The sequence below is a fragment of the Petaurus breviceps genome, unplaced genomic scaffold (genome assembly GCF_028583685.1).
Source record: "Petaurus breviceps papuanus isolate PSGF00001 unplaced genomic scaffold, PetGlider_PUasm1.0 174, whole genome shotgun sequence".
NCBI lineage: Eukaryota > Metazoa > Chordata > Mammalia > Diprotodontia > Petauridae > Petaurus > Petaurus breviceps.
In genome coordinates this window covers 28,516,495-28,537,554 of record NW_027185761.1, presented here as the reverse complement: position 1 = coordinate 28,537,554, position 21,060 = coordinate 28,516,495, and the positions used below count along the sequence as shown (strand labels likewise).

Sequence of the window (21,060 nt, the reverse complement as noted above, 5' to 3'; positions counted from 1 at the left end):
TGCTATGTCAGCACGTCCATGGGGCATGGGAGATCTTTAAATCCCATAACCCTTACACTCCCCAGGAGAAAGTAATTTTCATGAGAGCAGGGACTATATATAACTTTTTTATTTATATCTCCATCACCTTTCACAGTGCACATAGCAATCATTTAATCTCATTTTCCCCCAGACCCATTATATCTTTATTATTTATCATCCCCATATGCTCTGGGCAGAAAGGTTAGCAGCAAACTGCAAATGTAACAAGTGGGTGTAGTGAATACTCTATTCAATAACAAATCAGAGCAAACATTCACAGTAAATCAAGGTACAGCATTCACAATGTTACAACTTATCACAGAAAATCAAAATACAGTATTCACCATGTCACAGCTCAACAACATATCACTAAAATGGCCACATAGTTTTTGCCAAAGTGGTCACATAGTTTCAAACAAAGTACAATCATTTAGTCAATCAGCACTTCGTAACTCAATCATTCAATCATAAAGTACAAAAGGTCAAAGTCATCCACCCATGGGGTGCAGTTAAGTTACAAATCAGTCACTATTCAGTCATCAGTCACTACTCAGTCATCAGTCACTACTCAGTACCCTCTTAGGGTTAGTAGGAAATATACAGGCCATCCACCCCTCAATCACAAGTAAATCACAATTTCATCACTACTCAGTACGCATGGAAAGGTCTTTTCATCTTGACTCAGGGCAGGATTTCAGCTTTCCTGGATCCCCTTTCCAGGATTCCAGCTCCTACCTAGATTCACCAAACTGTCACCTGGGTTCAAAGACAGACTGCTCCCAGCTCCTTGTCCAGCTGTCCATGCAGTTCCTGTTTCACACTGAAGCTTACAGTGTTCAGTCCATATTAAATCCTTCATAGTCTCTATTCCTGGGAAGTCAAGGATTAACAAAGCCACAAACAGACAAAGTACCACACCACAGTCATGACTACTCTGACAACTCTGGCTGGCCCTCAGAAGTCTTCAGCAGCTTGACTGGCCCTCAGAAGTCCTCAGCAACTCCAACTGGGCCTCAGGAAATCCTCAGCAGCTCCAGCTGGCCCTTGGAAGTCCTCAGCAGCTGGGCTGGCCCTCAGAAGAAGCTCTACCACCACAAGAAATTCTGCCTTTCACAGCTGGGGTTTTTCCTTATATACAGTATTATACCTCCCTGTTTAGCCCCTTCCTGTTACATCAGCAACAGGGGTTCATACCTTCTGTTTCTTTAACAGAGGCTTAATTTGAAACTAGCTGCTAAGTACTTGTCAGCTTTCCAATACAGAGGGATCTTCAGATTTCATTACCATTAAAGTAGGGTGCTGGACCTGAAACCAGGAAGATTCAGACACTTACTGGCTGTGTGACCCTGGACAAGTAACTTCACCCTGTCTACCTCAGTTTCCTTATCTGTAAAATGATCTGGAGAAGGAAATGGCAAACCATTCCAGTATCTTTGCTAAGAAAACCCAAAAGGGGTTATGGAGAGTTGGACAGAAATGAAAAATGACTGAACAACAACAAAAATTCTTTAAGTACTATTTAAATGGGGATTTTTGTGATTGGACCTGTTATCCAAGGCAACAAAGGGAATTTAGCCATTAATAGTTTACAAAATGTTTTATGCATATGACTTCATATGATTCTTACCCTGTGAAACGGGTGAAGAGGAGGAGGAAGAGGACAGTGAAAGCAGCTCACATTCGTATCTTTATTTATGGATGAAGACGCTGAGGCATGCAGATGTGGAGTGGCTTGCCCTGGCCACTTCCATGTGGGTGCTTCTTTGTTTATATGCCAGCCCCCTGCTTGGTCTGTATAACATCATTCCTTTGAAAGCTATGATTATATTGTTGCCTCTATGCTCGTGTCAGTGAGCTGCGGGCCTTGTGCATGATGGCTGCTTAGGAAAAGGCCTTGGACTGATGGATCAAGGGTCATACCTGCCCTCTGAGGGTAGGAAGCACAGCCAGTCATTATCATGTTCGTTTTACAGTTAGGTTGACTAGGGCAGAGTTGAGACTTGAATCTGGATCCCGTTTTCTTCCCTCTTATAGCAGTCTACCTATCTGTACCACAGATATGTTCATTATAACAGGATTTCCTGTTTGTCAGTCAGATAATAGTCCCTTGCATAGAACCTAGAGACAACATGATAAGAAAATGTGTGTTTTCATTTTTTTCTTTATTAATTTGTTTGTTTACTTTCAGTTTACAAGATTCAGTTCCCCAGTACTTTGAGTTTCAAATTTTCTACCCCTCCCTTCCCTTACCCCTCCCCCATGGTGGCATACAATCAGATATAGTATCTGCAGATACATTCACATTAGACATTGATCAGGTTATAAAGAAGGATTTTATCGAATGGAATGAACATTGGGAAAGAGGAAACCAAACCAAAAAAGAAAAAGAAATTGATCAGGTAATTTGCTTCAATCTGCATTCAAACTCTGTTCTTTTTGGTTCTTTCTCTGAATGTAGACATCTCTCTCCATCACTAGTCTTTTGGAGTTTGCTTATAACCCTGCATTTCTGAGAAGAGTCTGGTCTATCAAAATTGGTCATCACACATACGTTGTATCTGTAATTTTGTACAATTTTTTCCTGGTTCTACTCTTCTCACTCAGCATCAGTTCATATAAGCCTCTCCAGATATATGAAGTCCATCTGCTCTTTGTTTCTTATGGCACAATAGTATTCCATTGCATTCATATACCATAACTTGTTTAGCCATTCCCCAATTGATGGCCATCCCCTTAATTTCCAATTCTTTGCCACCACAAAAAAAGCTGCTATAAATATTTTTGTACATATGGGTCTTCCTCCCGCTTCTGTGATCTCTTTGGGATATAACCCTAGAAGTGGTATTGCTGGGTCAAAGGATATGAATTACTTAAAGACCTTTGGGCATAGTTCCAGATTGCTCTCCAGAATGGTTGGATCAGTTCCAACTTCACCACTAATATATTAGTGTTCCAATTTTTCCACATCCTCACCAGCATTTATCATTTTCCTGTTTTGTCATCTTAGCCAATCTGACCGGTGAGATGTGGTACCTCAGAATTGTTTTGCTTTGCATTTCTTTAATCAATAGTAACTTAGAGCATTTTTTTTTTAGATTTAGAGCATGCTTATAGATATCTTTAATTTCTTCCTCTGAGAACTGCCTGTTCATATCCTTTGACCATTTATCAATTGGGGAATGACTTGTATTCTTATAGATTTGATTCAATCCTCTGTATATTTTAGAAATGAGGACTTTATCAGAGACATTTTTTGTAAAGATTCTTTCCCAATTTCCCACTTCCCTCTTAATCTTGGTTTTATTGGATTTGTTTGTATAGAAACTTTTCAATTTCATGTAATCAAAGTTATCCATTTTGCATTTTATAATGCTCTCTAAATCTTGTTTGGTCATGAAGTCTTCCCCTCTCCGTAAATCTGACAGGTAAACTATTCCTTGCTTTCCCAGATTGCTTACAGTATCATCCTTTATACCTAGATCATGCATCCGTGTAGACTTATTTTGGTATATTGTGTTATATAATGGTCTATATGCAGTTTCTACCATACTATATTCCAGTTTTCCCAGAAGTTTTTGTCAAATAGTGAGTTCTCATCCCCCAAACTCAGGTCTTTGGGTTTATCAAATAGCAGATTATTAAAGTCATTGACTGCTGAGTCTCATGTACCCAATCTATTCCATTGATACACTGCTCTATTCTTCAGCTAGTACCAAGTAGTTTTAATGACTTCTGCTTTATAATACAGATTAAAATCCGGTGTAGCTAGGCCACCTTCCCTAGCGTTTGTTTTCATTAATACCCTTAATATTCTGTACCCTTTGTTCTTCCAAATTAATTTTGTTACTATTTTTTTCTAGGTCTATAAAGTAATTTTTTGGTAAATTGATTGTTATGGCACTAAATATGTAATTTAATTTAGGTAAAATTGTCATTTTTATTATATTAGCTTGACCTAGCCATGAGTTATTGATGGTTTTCCAATTAGTTAGATCTGACTTTGTGTGAGAAGTGTTTTGTAATTGTGTTCATATAGGTCTTGGTTTTGTATTGGCAGGTAGATTCCCAAATATTTTATAATGTCTCCAGTAACTTTAAATGGGATTTCTCTTTCTATCTCTTGCTGTTGGATTTCATTAGAAATATACAGGAATGCCAAGGACTTATGTGGGTTTATTTTATATTGTGCAACTTTTCCAAATTTATTTATTGTCTCAAGTAGTTTTTTACTTGATTCCCTAGGATTCTCTAAGTATATCATCATATCATCCACAAAGGGTGATAACTTGGTCTCTTCTTTGCCTGACTTGATTCCTTTGATTTCTTTTTCTTCTCTAACTGCTATTGTTAACATTTCTAGTACCAGATTGAATAAGAGTGATAGTGGACATCCTTGTTTTACCCTGATCTTATTGGAAATGCGTCTAGCTTATCCCCATTACATATAATACTTGCTGATGGCTTTAAATAGATGCTACTTATTATTTTAAGGAAGGCTACATTTTTTCCTATACTTTCTAGTGTTTTTAATAGGAATGGATGTTGTACTTTGTTATTTATAATTTTCACATCTATATTCATGAGGTAAATTGGTCTATAATTTTCTCTTTCTGTATTATCTCTTCCTGATTTAGGTATCAGTACCATGTTTGTGTCATTAAAAGGATTTGGTAGGACTCCTTCTTCACTAATTTTCCCTAATAGTTTGTAGAGTATTGGAATCAGTTATTCATTAAATTTTTGATAGAATTCTCTACTAGATCTGTCTGGCCCTGGAGCTTTTTTCCTAGGGAGATCACTGATAGCTTGTTCAATTTCTTTTTCTGAAATGGGGTTATTTAAGTAATTTACTTCCTCTTCAGTTACTCTGGGCAGCTTATATTTTTGCAGATATTCATCCATTTCACTAAGATTGTCAAATTTATGTGCATATAATTTGGCAAAATAATTCCTAGTTATTGTTTTAATTTCCTCTTCATTTGAAGTAGATTCACCCTTTTCATTTTTTATACTCATAATTTAGTTTTCTTCTTTCTTTCTTTTAATCATTTTTGCTAAGGGTCTATCAATTTTATTGTTTTTTTTGTTCATAAAACCAGCTCTTAGTTTTATTTATTAATTCAATAGTTTTCTTAATTTCAATTTTATTAATCTCTCCTTTGGTTTTCATTATTTCTAATTTAGTATTTAATTGGGGATTTTCAATTTGTTCTTTTTGTAGCTTTTTTCTATTGAATGCCCAATTGATTTACCTCCCTTTTCTCTAATTTATTCAAGTATGCACTCAGGGATATAAAACTTCCCCTAAGAACTGCCTTTGCTGCATCCCACAACTTTTGGTCTGTTGTCTCATTATTGTCATTCTCTTGAATGAAGTTACTGATTGTTTCTATGATTTCTTGTTTGACCCACTCATTCTTTAGAATTAAATTGTTTAATTTCCAATTAGTTTTTAGTGTATCTTTCCACGGCCCTTTATTGCATATCATTATTGCATCATTATCTGAGAATGATGCATTTATTATTTCTGCCTTTCTGCACTGAATTGTGAGGTTTTTATGTCCTAGTACATGGTTGATGTTTGTGTGTGTGCCAAGTACTGCTGAGAGGAAGGTATATTCCTTTTTATCCCCATTCAGTTTTCTCCAGAAATCTATCATACCTACTCTCTCTAAAATTCTGTTCACCTCCTTAACTTCTTTCTTGTTTATTTTGAGGTTGGATTTATCAAGTTCAGAGAGGGGGAGACTAAGGTCTCCCACTAGTATAGTTTTGCTCTCTATATCTTCCTCTAATTCCCTTACCTTCTCCTCTAGGAATTTGGATGGTATACAACTTGGTGCATATATGTTAAGTAATGATATTGCTTCATTCTCAATGGTGCCTTTTAGCAGGATATAGTTTCCTTCCTTATCTCTTTTAATTAGATAAATTTTTGCCTTTGCTTTATCTGAGATAAGGATTGCTACCCCTGCTTTTTTTTTTTTTTACTTTAGCTGAGGCATGATATATTTTACTCCAGCCTTTTACCTTTACCCTGTGTGTATCCCTCTGTTTCAGATGTGTTTCTTGTAAACAGCATATTGTAGGATTGTGGTTTTTAATCCGTTCTGCTATCCGCCTTCATCTTATGGGAGAGTTCATTCCGTTCATGTTCACAGTTATGATTACGATCTGTCTCTTTCCCTCAATCCTATTCCCTCTCCTGTTTATGCTTTTATTTTTCTCCCCTTCTCCCTTCCCCTCCTGAAGAGTTTTCCTTTTGACCACCACCTCCCTCAGCATTCCCTTCTTATCAGCCCCCCTCCCTTTTCCTGCCTTTCCCTCTTACTTCTTCCCTCCCTTCTAGCCCTCCCCCCCTTTTTCTTAGCCTTCCCCCCTCCTACTGCCTCTAGGATATTTTTATACTTAATATAGTATGTCACACCAAGAGTGACAGGAACAAATCTCATGCAAAGGTCCTCTCCCTCCCCTCTTTCCCTCTGTTATGATAAGTTTTGTGTCTCTTCTGTGTCTGGTTCTGTTGTTCCCTCCTTGCAACAGAAATATTGAAGGAAAAGCTCATATTATACTCATCTCCCTCCCTTCTTTCCCTCTGCTATATTGTTTTTGTGCCTCTTTGTGTGGCATAGTTTACCCTTTTCCACTTCATTCTTTCCTCTTCTTCTATTGCAGTCCCTTTTTAGCCCTTAATAAGGTTTTTTTTTATCATCATTTTGTGTAATTTATACTCATATCCTCTAACATTTTGCTCTTATTAAATAACTGTGTGTGTGTGTGTGTGTGTGTGTGTTTACCTTTCTATATTTCTCTTGCATCTTGTAATTGGAGGTTGAATTTTCTATTGAGCTCTGACTTTTTCATCAGTAAGGTCTGGAAATCTGTTATATCATTGAATGTCCATCTCCTTGCCTGGAAGAATATGTTCAGTTTTGCAGGGTAGGTGATCCTTGGTTGTAACCCGAGAAATTGTATTCCACTTCCTCTGATCTTTCAGTATAGAGTCTGCCAAATCCTGTGGGATCCTCACTGTGGTTCCTCGATATTTGAATTGTTTCTTTCTGGCCACTTGAAGTATTTTCTCCTCTACCTGGTAGTTCTGAAGTTTGGCCACAACATTTCGAGGACTTTTCAATTTGGAATCTCTTTCAGGAGGTAACCAGTGGATTTTCTCGATTTCTATTTTACCCTCTGGTTCTAGTATCTCAGGGCAGTTTTCCTTGATGAGCTCTTGGAAGACGTTGTCCAGGCTCATTTTTTTATCATGATTTTCTGGTAGGCCTATGATTCTTAGATTATCTCTCCTGGATCTGTTTTCCAGGTAAGTTATTTTTCCATTGATACATTTTACCTCTTTTTCTAATTTTTCATTCTTGATGTTTTGTTTGACTAATTCTTGGTTCCTCATAGAGTTATTTGCTTCAATTTGGTTGATTCTAGTTTTTACGAATTATTTTCCTTGGTTAGTTTTGGAGCTCCTTTTCCATATCACACATTTTTCTTTTTAAGGAGCTGTTTTCTTCATTGTAATGTTTTTTTCTAATTTTGCAATTTTGATTTTAAAAGAATTATTCGTTTTATCTTCTATGTCTCTAATTTGGTTTTCAAAGTTTCTTTTGAGCTCATCTAAGAATGCATTCTGTGCTTGAGACCAGTTCCTTGTTGAGACTTCAGCTGTGGGTGTGGAGTCAATACTATCTCCCTGTGAATTTGGTTCCTCCCTCTCATTAAAGACTCATCCAGAGTCTTTTTCTTTGCAGTCTGCTTTCTACCTGTTTTGAGGCAGAGCCCTAGCCACTCCCTTCCTTTAGACTTCTCAAGCCTTTACTGTTTAAGGTTTTGCCTTGGGGCAATAATTACTATGTTTTCTGTGTGTGTGTGTGGGGGGGGGGTTTGGAGCATCAGGGGTTTACACTGCCATCCTGGTCCCCTGCTCTGTCCAGTCCCGGCCTTTTTGATGATAGGCCTGCAATGGCCCTTGTGATTGGTGGGTTAACTTGCCCCTACATTGATCAGGCCTCATCTGGGCCTCTGCGCACCACGGCATCCAGGCCTTTGCGCTCCATGGCGTCGGCCTCCGGGGCTCTGTCTGCCGTGAGTGTGTTTTTAAAGAATGTGTCTTCCATTGCAAAAGTTTCATGTTTTCTTTTTTTTTTTTCTTAGTGAAATGGTCCATCATTATTTTGGAAATTTTGAAGATATGTTCCATTCCCTACTCTCCCAGTGTGATTCAGACCCTGGGCAATTAATTATACTTCATTTCAGTTACACTTTTTTGATGATCCGTATTGGCAATGTAGAGTATTTGATATTAAGTAACTTCCTTTGATTAGAAAGTAATTAATGAACCTTATATGGAGTTCAACAGCACACTGAAATGGAGCACAGTGGAGTTCATGAATCCAGTTCTTAGAATATTAAAGCCCTCCCCCAGAGTTTGATTTCCTATATTTTTAATTATCTCTGACTTACATCATCATGCACAAGAGAGAAGCCAAATGACAGATTACATTCAGAGTTTTCCCCCTTCTGCTCCCAGAAGGAAGAAGTCTTTGGCTTTTTTGCCATCTTAGAACATAGTAATAAGCAGGAGTAGGGTAAATATCTAATGGTCGAGGAGTCTGTGCTCAGATTCTTCCCTATTGTTTCTTTCACGACTTTCTATGGTTATAGTGCCCATATGAGGTCAGTTACATATGTTGAGATATGTAAAATACCAAAGTACCTATACTATAATTCTTGAAAAAAATATTTTTTTAAAATTACACTCTTTTGATGAGATGACCATTAAAAAAAAAGTATGGCCTATTAATTAGCAATTAGGACGATTAATTAGTAAAAACTAGAGCTTATACATTTAGAAAAGCTTTTGTGTTTCCTTACGCCTTTTTCTGTTACTACCATTTAGGAACTTAGACATTGAAGGAGAGTTAAGAAGTTACTGTAGCATAGTCAGAAGAATGTTGGCCTGAAAGTGAGGAGATGAGGATCCTGATCCTAAGGGAAGTAGGGTAAACCATCTCCCCTTTTTTCCTAGCCTTAGCTTCCTTGTTTCAAGAGAACAGATAATCTCTAGGGATCCTGTCATCTCTAAGATTCAGTGAATGTATAGAACATTCATACCTATAGAACATCTGATGATTTGAGGTTTTTCAGGAACCTGTATTACTGTCCAACCATTTTGTGACATGAGGGACCTATTATCTTTAAATCCTAATGTGCTGTGTATTGCCCATGCAATTCATCTAAGCATATATAGCATATATTTATATGTGTTTTCATGTATGTTTCTTAAATATAGGTAAATAAATAGGTAATTTTTGGAAGAAGAGAATTCTAACAATAGCTATGGAGTCCATCAATGGAAGCTTCACACAAAAGGTGAAACCTGAATTAAGTTTTAGGTGAAGAAAAAAATGATGAAAAGTGGAGGGAAGAACACTTCAGATATAAGGGTGGGATGGAAGGAGGAAAATATATGGGCCTACTTCTCTTGTGTATGTGATGGAAAGTCAAAGGTACAGCCACAAGTACTGTTTGACAAGAACATATTGTATGGCGCAGGGTGGAGTCAGGGATATCTAAAATGTCAGATTGCGAAATTTAATCTTACAAGTAGTAGGGAGCCACTGAAAGTTTTGGGTGGTTATACCTGTGGAGATTATTTTGCTAGCTGTACATAGGGGAAAGAATGGAGAAAAATACAAGTTAGAGGGCTATTGCAGTCAGGGAGTGGAATGATAAGAGTCTGAACTAGGTGGTAGCCATGTGAATGAATGGAGATACAAAGCTGTTGTGGAGTTATAAGTAATAGGAGGCAAAATTTAATTTGGTTTTTGAAGTAATAATTGGTTTGTTGTCTTTCATTCTTGAAGAGGATAAAAATGACTTTATGACTAGCATATGGCATTATGCTAGAGTCAAGTTTCACTGTGTCCGACTGTGGCTGATCGGACTAAGATGAGCTTGGCATGTTCTACCACAGGTCAGACACAATTAGTCCTTGTGAACATTTGGAACAGATTCTCTAAATTTGAGCATCTTACATTTCTTTTGAGCTATCTCAACTTTTCCTTTCTCATAGAACATAGCACCTTCTCTGATGTGGGCACACCAGGCTGGGTGGTCCTTTGTCAGTGCCTCCCATTTCACACAAAGAATTCCAGAGTTCTTAAGAGAGACCTGGAGAGTGTCCTTGTATCTCTTCTTCTGATGACTGTGAACTCTTGCCCTGTGTGAATTCTCCAAAAAATAGTCTTTTTGGCAAGTGTTCATTGTATATTCAAACAATGTGACCAGCCCATCAGAGTTGCAATTTCTGAAGTAGAGTTTGAAAGTAAGGATTAAAGAAGACTTTAAAGTCATAAACCCACCTGGCCATGTGGTGGTGTGCTCAGAAGAAATCAGAATATTTGGATAGTTTAAGCAAGAATATGATGAATTCTACTCTGAGCTTTAGATGACAATGGGATATCCAAATAGAACAGTATAACAAACCTTTGGAGATGTGGAACTGGAGTTAAAGAGAAATCTGGGCAAGATGTGTGGACTTGGGAATTATTTAATTAGGGATGTTAATTGAAACCATGAAAGCAGATGAGATCATCAGGGGAAGGAATGTAGAGCAAGACATGAGGACACATCCTTGGCAGTGATGAGCTTAGGTAGAGAGAATGTTTATCCATCCTTAGGGGTTAGAAAATGGCCAATTATTTAGCAAAGAAAACTGACTGACAGTGTTCAACAAGAAGGAGGAGAAACAGGAGAGATTATCAAGTAACCAAATGTCTCTAGCTGCCGAGAGGTCAAGGAAGATGAGGAAGAGACTGTTGGCTTTAGCAGTTGAGGTCATGGATAAACTGTACAAGTTCAGTTTCAGAAAATTATGGAATCACAATCTTGATTGCCCTGGTTTGAGAGAGTGATAGTGGTGAAGCAGTGCAGGCAACAGTTTTTTCTAGGAGTTTGACATAGGGAGATAAAGGACCTCTCCCATCTTTGAATGATAACAAAGGTCAAGTGAATACTATTTTTGTTTATTTCTTTTTTTTTCCCCAAATGAACAAGTATTTATTAAGGAGCTTTCTTATGTGCCAGGCACTGTGCTAAGCACTTCGGATACAAAGAAAGGTAAAGGATGCTTTCTGTCCTCGAACGAGCTCACAATCTAATGGGAGAACATGCAAACAACTATGTACAAATAAAACATATACAGGGACAAACTGGGGGATAATCTCAGAGGGAAGCCACAAGCATGAACTTAAAAATCCAGAAAGATAACTACCTTTAAATTACTATCCTAACCATAATTGTACCAAAACCCTAGTTTAAAACTCAAAGGCATCAAATCCCACTGATTTGACTTTTCTCATTATATGCTTTTTCATATGTTTTTCTTCAACAGATACTGGGTTTCCTCTTGTCACTTAAGATCAGGATTCTAAAGCTTACAGTCTTTTTATATGTGGTCCAATAGTGCCTAAACCTGGAACCAGCCAACAAAATTGAAAGAGAATAGTGACCCTCTCTGTACCTTAAGATATGCTTTCATCATATAAAACCAACCAACCAACCACAACAGTCACGTAACAGAGATACTAAAAAGTCAGGGAAAGAAACCAGTGGTAAAAAACCCTGGAAAGAGTACTTTTTCAGGGGGTGGAGGAAATTAACTGCCCAGATTATGACTGGAATATAGGCAGCCCACTGGGATCAAAGAATTGTGTTTGAACATCACTGGCTTGCTGATAATCTTAGGTTTCTCCTGACTTGCTGTGGTTCAGCTGCATGTTTGTGGAGTAGTTTGGAAGATATTCCACAGTGTGGGGGGCATTAAAACTCATAGTAGTCTGTGGTTTCATGGAATAGACCTCACTAGCATTATTTCCAAAGGCAGCCCCCACGTCATTGGCAGGGTAGGGGTGCTGAAACATCTGGTTTTGATAGGCACCCTCTCCACCATTCTGGAACTGGTTATTCCAAGTCTGGTTGTTCCATACTGGAAGATTTCCAGAAGGATTCATCATATAGTCCTGGTGAAATGGAGAGTAGAAGCTTATGTACTCCCAACAGCTAATCCATTCTGAACCATACTCATACTGTTGCCATTCTTTGACCACATGGTATTTTTCTGCCATCTCTTTGACTTCATTCTCTGGTTCTGAAACCAGGTCTTGACCTATTTGTAAGTAAGGTTCAAATTCTCAGTCACATTTTGGATCTGCTGTGGACTGAGGTACTTTTGCTCCACGAATCTGCTGCTGAGTACATTTATTTGAGCCTGAGAGAACACTGTCTTCATCTTAGGTTTTTTGACCAGACTCTGATCTTCTTTTCCCTGATGGATCTTGGGCTTGTTCTGGGATGAAAGGTTACTTGAAGTCAAACTAGTGTCAGAGTCAGGAATATCTTGAATAAACATATCCATGGATGAAGAAGGAGAAGTTTCTGTGCTAGTCTGGAGCTTTTCCAGACTTTGTACTTGGAAATTAGAGTAGGAGCTTGGGGACGTAAACAGCTTTGGCTGGGATGCGGAGATCCAGGTGTTGTAAGGGAAGCTGACATCGCTTTCTGGCCGGCAGGGCTGGCATTGCTATGAGTGAGGGCTGGAGGTCATGTTTTAGGCTATTTTTGTTTATTTCTCTTGTTTACCTAAGGATGGAAGCAATCTGGGCATATTTGTGGGCAGACACTGGGTAAGTGGCAGCAGATGAATTAGGGAAGGGCAGAACAGTCTCTACTTCTATACAAGAAGGTTTGGCTGCATGGATGGTGACAGATATGGTATGTTGGTCCTTGCTGTTTCTGAGGCAGTTGTCTTACTGAGTCTTCCTCTTCAATGTTGATGGTTCAGGCCCAGGCTTGGCTCCAGTTTTGTTTGGATTATGACCCTCTGAGTGGGAGAGGCATGCTTCGTTTTATTTGACATATTACTCAGCTTCTTGGTCCTTCACTTGCAGAAAATCCAAAGTTTCTCAGCATGGGAAGGGACCTTAAAATCCATCCAGTCTAACCCATGTAGCTGCCTACAACATTCTACAATATTTTCACCAAAGGATGATCCAGCTTTTACTTCACTATCTTTAGTCATGTGAAACCCACTACCTTTAGATATCTTTAATTGTTAGTAGGTTTTCTTTTATGTTGGTTAGTAATTTGCTTATTGGTAAATTCTGTTCATCCCCTTCTGGTTCTGCCTTCTGGGTAGAACAGAGGGAATTTCATCCCCCTACAATCGAGATGCTCCTACAGTAACATGTAGATGCTTCTAATAGATCTTTACCACAACTTTATAAATTTAGTTTTGATGAAAGGAGAAAAATCTTAACAGTTAGACCCACCCCAAAGTCAAAGGAACTATCTTTGGAAGTAATATGTCTCTCTGTTATTGGTGGTCTTCATGTAATTAATGTTTGTTTATTTGTTTGTTTTCCAAGTATAAGTTACACTGAATGACTAAATGATCATCCTGGTTTTTTCCACCCCTTAAATTCTGTAATTCTATCAATCTTCAGGTTAAAAATCACCATGTTTAATGAACCTTTTGAGCCATGTTAAAGCCTTTCACTAACCTGTGCTCTCCTTTGCATGCTCTCCCTGAAATGAACTCCCTGAACTGAACACAATATTCCAGAGAAGATCAAATCAGATCAGAGAGCAATGGGGTCATTATATCTCTTAATGCAGTTTAAGGTTGCATTGGATTTTTTTTTTAATTGCCAGATCATGTTATTGACTTGTATTAAGCTACCAGTTTTTGTCAGGTGAACTACTCAACAGTCATCTACACCCTATCTTATGATATCTAATGAAGCTCATGTTTTAAAAGAAATTGTAGGATTTTACCTGAATTCCAATTGAATTCCTTCTAATTCGATTCAGACCAAAGTTCCACCCTTTCCAGGTCTTTTTGAATCCTGACTCTTTTATCTAATATGTTGGCTACTGTTCCTATTTTTATTTCATTTATATATTTACCGAGTTGTTTCTGCCTTTATCCAAGTTATTGATGTCAGTGTGGTACAATGAAAATTATATTGGATTCGGAGTAAGTGGACCTGTGTTTAAATTCTGTCTGTGCCACTTTCCTATGTTACTTTAAGCAAGTCCCTTGAACCTCATCTGTAAAATTAGGAGATGGGACTAGATGACCTCTGCTGTCCCAGAAGTGAATCTTATGATCCTGTGTTAAGTAGCCCAGATCCCCGGGGCCAGTATGGCCTTTCTCCAAGCTAGCTTTGTACAATTAAGTACTACTTTTTATATGTGGTCATTCAGTTTGTTCTATATTCCCACAGATTGTCCTCCATCTTGCCTCTCTCTACTGCATCTTCTTGCTCTGTCTGTCTAGTAAACATTTTTTTTTTTTTTTGCTTTTTGGAGGGCAGTTGGGATTAAGTAATTTGCCCAAGGTTACACAGCTAGTTTTTTTGTGTGGGTGTTAAGTGTCTTAAGCCAGAACTGAACTGGAGTCCTCCTGACTCCAGGGCTGGTGTGTTCCTCACTGCGCCACCTAGTTGCCCCCTAGTAAACATATTTTTAAAAATAGGGTTAATGTTGTATGACTTTCCCTCAATGTAAGAGCAATTTTGGACCAAATGGGTATAGTCCTCTTAATAGAGTCAAAGTGTATGAACAGTTGATCATTTGTGTATGTGCATGTATATGCATGTGCGTGTGTGTGTATGTGATTCCAAATCACACTCCAGATGGTTGAACTAATTCACAGTTCTCCTAGCAGTGAATTAACAAGTTTGTCTTCCCACAGCCTCCCCAGCCATGAATTTTTCTCTTTTTGTTTTGTTTAGCTTATCTTTGTTTGTTTAATGGGTATGGAGTAATACCTCTGGATTAGCTTAATTTATGTTTCTTCATTATTAATGACACTAGCCATTTTGAGGTAATTATTGCTGATTTATATTTTTTTTCTAAATTTTGACTTGTCTTGGGTACAGTCAAAGGATATAACTTTGTGTATTTCTGTCACTTTTCTATATATTTCAGATTATTAACCTTCTACAATAGATAGTTTTCTTTTTTTTTTAAGCCCACATCCTTTCTTCTTCTTATTCTAACTACATTGATTATATTTGTGCAAACACTTTTTTAAAAGTTTGATCTAATTAAGACTGCCTGTTTTGTCACTTTTAGGATATAGATTTCTGTTCCTCTCTTTTTATAGGATGACTTTTTGTATTAGGTCGTATAGCCATTTGGAACTGCTTTCCTCTCTCTCTCTGTATATGTGTGTATGTAGATATGTATGTATATACCTCTATATATATATATGCACACAACACATATATATGTGTTTGCATTACATGTAATATGAAGATGTATATTACAAGTGCATATTATACACACAGACATATATAAAACACCAGAATGCTTTCCTTTTCCCAAGCAGTTCAATTTTTGTGTAATAAAACAGCAAATTCTCACAGTTGATTTTTTTGTTCCTTTGGTTTTTAACATTAGATGACTATTTCTATGTCTAGCTTATCTCAGTGATTCCACTGATTTATTTTGAACTTTTTTGTATAGTAACCAATATTATTAATGATAACTTACTTGTAGTATAATGAGATCTAATTGACTAAGTTGGTTTTTAAATTACTTTTTTCAAATATATTTCTTGATATTTTTTAATTTATATTCCTCCAAAAGATTAAAAATATTTTGTCATTACATTTTGGTAATCTTATTGATATATCATCATATCTATAGAATTATTTGATCAGGCTAATAACATATATAAATTATATATCAATGAATATTGAAGATTTTCCCTTAAAATTATTTTGCTTTTATTTTCACAAGTATTTCATATATTCTAGTAGGCTAATTCTGACATATCTATTAAATTTTATTGTTATCTTGAAGGAAGTTCCTCTTATTATCTTTCCCTGTTAAGTTTTTTAAATATAAAATAAAGATGGTTTTGTGGTTTTATTTTCTATTGTGCTACTTTATTAAATGTATTAATCATTTCTATCATAATGATTCATTTTTGTAATTCCTTTTTGCTCCCTAGGTAAACCATCATATCACCTACAAATAGAGATTATTTACCACCTAGTTTCTTATGTTTATTTCCTTAATTCATTTTCATCTTATATCTATAGACAGTATGTGTGTGTATGTGTATACAGGTGTGTTTCTATATGTAGATAATGGACATTTTTACTTTACAACTGATCCAGTTTGGGAAAAGGCTAGTGTTTCTCTCTTACAAATAATGGTACCTATTTTTATACTTTTGATTATATTAAGCAAAAGTCTTTTTATTCTTGTTTGTTTAGTATTTTTATCCTAAAGAGTGCTATACGGTTCCTAAAATCTTTGCTGTTGAGCTAATCATGCATTTTTATTACTTTTGTCACTAAGATTTTCATTGCTTTTTTTTATTTTTTAGCTTTTTTCATAATTTTTTTCTTGATAAAATGTATAATAGGCCACTAAGAATATGTAAAACCAAAAATTATATGAAACTTCAATAATCTGAGTGACCTGTAATGCTCATATAAATATTCCCTCCTCTGGCATAGCTAATAATAATTGCAACATACCTTTCAGTATAATTTTCAAGTTGACATATATCTTTCCTAATAGTACTCCTGTGAGGTAGGTAGTTCTCATTTTTCAGAAAAGGAAATTGAGGTTATATGAAATTAAGCGACTCCCCAGTGGTCACACAACTAAAAAAGGATCTGTGGGAAAATTTGTGTCAAGACCTTCTGCTCTCATGTTCAATACCCTTTTTGCTACTTCATACTGAAATAAAGGAAGATAAAACTAAATATATATGTATATATGTGTGTGTGTCTGTGTTATTGTTGTTTCATTTTAAGCCAAAAAATAATGGTACATGGTAAAAAAAAAAATGTGTTCTCAATTTAGGATATATGTGTTTATACTATTAACAAAATTATTGATTTTCATTTTTCAGAGGTTCTGGTGAATTTAAGGACCTAAAGTGTAAGTTTGGAAGCATAACTATTTCTTATTTTCTGCAATGGCTTATATTGATTTCAGACAGAACAATCTGTTTTAAAAGATTTAAGCCAGTATAATAATAATAGAAAAGGATGTTAACCTACTAGATCAGCCTATAATCTCTAAATCAATAGGAAATGTCATTTAATAGTTTCGACCCTAAATAGACTTAATCTAATTAACTCTCTTAGCTCTCTTAGCTGTTAAAAATATTTATGGGAATTAATTTTTAATTTTTTCTTCCAAAAGGAAGGACTTTACTCCTCTCAATATTGGTGTCAGATCTTCAGCTGAACAAAATAGTAAATCATTAGGGGAGAGTCTTCTCATTTCTCTAACAATCAAAATGTCACACACATACATACATAATATATGTATATATGCATATACACACATTATATATTCACACGTGCAAGTAAATAGATAAATGAATATGTGTGTGTTTTAGGGGATATATGATTTGAATTTTGCTTTTAATAAATTGATAATAAAGAAAAATGTACAAAGATACGGAGTGGGAGTGGTATGTAGGTATAATTTTGTTCTGTAAGTAAGATCCTTCTACTTCTTTTTCCTGATTCCTCTATCACCAAAGTAACACCATCCTGGTTCTGACTAGTAGTCTCTTTGGTCTAGTGTTCTATTGGATAGTGTCATCAATTATCTTTACAGTTAAACTCTTGCAGTTATCATCCATTATATTAGGTACACATCCTCAGTATTTTTAAGATAATGGAAACCTTTAACGTCCCTATATGATATCACTTTGAATTTATCACTCATGCATTTTTCATAGGTTAATTCTACTTTTACTCTGCACAATTCCTACCATGACCGTTATACAGTCCCCAGCTTCCTTCAGAGCACAGTTCAAAGGCCACCACCTCCAGGAGACTTTTATTAATGAGAGCACCTACATCCAATTAATGTTTTTCCTACTGTCGTTATATAGATAATTTTCTTACCTTTCCTGGATTTCAGTTTCATCATCTCTTAAAAAGAAGTCAGTATGTTATACCAGGAACAGCTCTGAATATAGAATTGGAAGACCTAGGTTCAAATCTCATCACTGGTATTTAACTTCTTTTGGAGCTTTTAGCAAGTCATTAAACTTCATTATTTTTCCTTTTGGGAGATCTGAAGATATCTTTCAGCCTCCGATTAGATTAATGGCATCTAACTTAATTATATTTTATAATATTTATTTTAGAAGACTTGTTTATAAAATTAAAACCCTATTCTTTGTGAACAGAAGAGGAGGAAGAATCCCTATATAACCAATCAGCAAGTAAAAATTCAGCTTTTGCCAGCCATTGTGCATGGGGGAATCAACATAAAAAGAAAATCCACATGGATCTTACATAAAATGGGTCCAGTCTTGACCACAAATACTCACATAAATAAAGTAATACTAAATAAATAAACATTGACTTGAAATATCAAGTCAGAATTAAAAAAAATTAATCTTCCTCCACCATCTTTCCCCATTTTGCATTACAAGACACTTTCTTTCCACAATCTGCCTGAGGAGGAAAGCAGAGATTACCTGGCATACATTGTTCTTACCTACTGATCTAGGGGACCCTCTGAGGTGACTTGGATAACCTGCTTATTTCAGTGGACTGACTTTCAATGCTTAGTGCAGGCTGAGGCTTGAGGTCATCATGCCTTTTGCTAGTGCTTGTGATATGTTTAACTCTCTGATACTGGGCATTAAAGGAGTGGCCAGACAGTTCATCTTTTGTCACATAATTGAGCTTGTGGGGGAATATTTGAGCAGGCTCATTTTGAAGGAAAGTGAGTCATAGATCACCAAAACCTCAATTTCATTGTATGGGCAGACATCTCTATCACTTTGCTTCTCAGGAATTTGGCTGCCCCCTTTTTTAAAGTTCATGCAATCAGGATTCTTGTCTGGACATGAGAGTTATGAAATTGAGCATCTCTTCTGTGAGCTGCAGATCTGTCAAAAAAGTCTCCAAAAACAATCCTCATGCCTGAAATAAAGGCCGCCTTTTTCATTCCCTCTTACTTATAATAGGGCATTGCATTATAGAAGAGCTTATCTTTAAGGTCTGGAAACAGTTGCCTCAAAATTATTCCTTTTAAGGGAATTAAGGAAGGAAATAAGGAAAAAAAGAAAGAAGGAAGGGAGGAAGGAAGGAAAGAAGGAAACTATATGACAGGTACTGTGATAAATATTTGCCATCAGGTCATTGACAGTGCAAGACCAGAGTTTCAGTAGGAAAATTTGGGCTGGATATATAGATTTGAGAGTCATCTACATTAAGATAAATACATATATAACCCTCTTTACTTCACTTTGGAATTGTCATGAATTCTTAACTTTAAGATGAAATAGTTCGAGAAATTTTTGTAGTTCAATCTGCCCAAGTGCCTAAGAAGACCATACCAACCAAAAGCATAAATTTTCAATGTAAAATATTTAATTACAATTAAAACACTTCATAATGAAATAGAATAAATGGCCCTCAAATACACACTCCAGGGTATAGGGAAACTCTGGAAAAGTAATCTTCAGGAATATTCATTCCCCCCAAAGAAGACACTGTCAAGGCCAGACAAAGAAGGCTAATCTACTCTCTCATCTGGGACTGCTAACAATGTCATCTCAGTCACAGCAGGAGGTCATCTCTTATTTCTCTTTTTCCATAGTTTGTTCTCATTGACCAGTAAGTAGCTTCCCAGGCTCTCTGACTCACTTATGAAAACCTAACCATCTCTTTCCCATAACCATCTTGTTTTGGGCATCACCACGAATGCTTCCTCCATTCTCCCCCAAATGTCTGTCTCACGTCCTATCAGTGCCAGTGCCTGTGAATACAATCCTTTCACACAGTGTTCTGGGAAAATGAAGTTGTGGGATTTTCTCTGTAGACAATCACTACCTGAGCTCCCATGTTATGAAAAATATAATGACACATGCAAAATAGTTCTAGCTACTACATCATAGAGCATAGGATTTATAGCTGGAAGGTGCTTGAAGGAGCATGCAGTTTAATCCTCTCATTTGATGAAGGAGAAAAGTGAGGCTCAGAGAGTTTATTTGCCTAGGGTCATCCAGGTAATATCACAGGTCTTCTGGCTCCAAATTCAATGTTAATTCTGCTAATTAATGTGTTCTCGGTATTCATTTTTATTTACTGGGTATTACAGTGGTTTTTATCACAGTGGCATAAATGACCATAGTTGCCAGTAGTCAGAGAACCTGAGAAGCACCTTTGAAACAGCCATAACCCAGAGACTTCTATAGGGGGCTGATAGAGCATGAACATACTCTTAGTCTACATCTTTACTATTTTCTATTTTTTCTCATTCCCATTTCTCATTATCATAGAAGGTTAGAACTTAAGGGAACTTTATAACTCCTTTTTGTTCAAACTTCCTTATTTTACAGATGAGAAGACTGATGATCAGATAGGGAAGATGACTTGTCTTTGGTCTCACAATTAGAAGCAGAGTGGAGACTAGAAGGTCATGTTTCCTGACTTATAGGACCAATAATTTTATGATAGATCAGAGATAGAGTTGACAGGGGCTTCAAAAGCCTTCCAGCCTATCGTCCACGCACCATTACATTTGAGTTAAGTGAAGCCCAGAGAAGTGGAATGATTTGTCTCACTCATAAAGGTTTTATAAACAGCGAAAGCTGGATTTGAACTCAGGGCCTCTCCAGAGCCATTATACTTTCCACCGAACCATGTTGCCTGTTGCCACCATTTATCTGTGTGTGACACTCCAGGACAATAACAGATAAAGTTTTGTATGATAGTTGTATTTTTTACATTTTGAAGCAGCAAGTAATATACTCATTGTCTTCTATGTGCCTAATATATGCCATCCAAACAGCTTGTGATATTTGAGAAATAGTAATGAAGAATCATTCCTTAAACACCTGCTGGTTACAAAGCACTAAACGAGTTGCTGGGAATATAAAAGGTGAAGAAATGGCACAGTGCTTGCCCTCAAGGAGCTTACATCCTATTGGGGAGTTTGCTCTGTGTACACAGATACATGTAATAC

General features: G+C 36.6%; 1 protein-coding gene and 1 pseudogene across 1 annotated transcript in view; one reads left to right on the top strand and one right to left on the bottom strand.

The window, feature by feature from the left end:
- The window catches only part of LOC138158096 (metabotropic glutamate receptor 7-like), a 345,256-nt gene that overhangs the window by 181,716 nt on the left and 142,480 nt on the right, over positions 1-21,060 (top strand). The gene's annotated exons all lie outside the window — the stretch shown is intronic.
- On the bottom strand, positions 11,703-12,993 carry LOC138158412 (putative homeobox protein NANOG2; annotated as a pseudogene).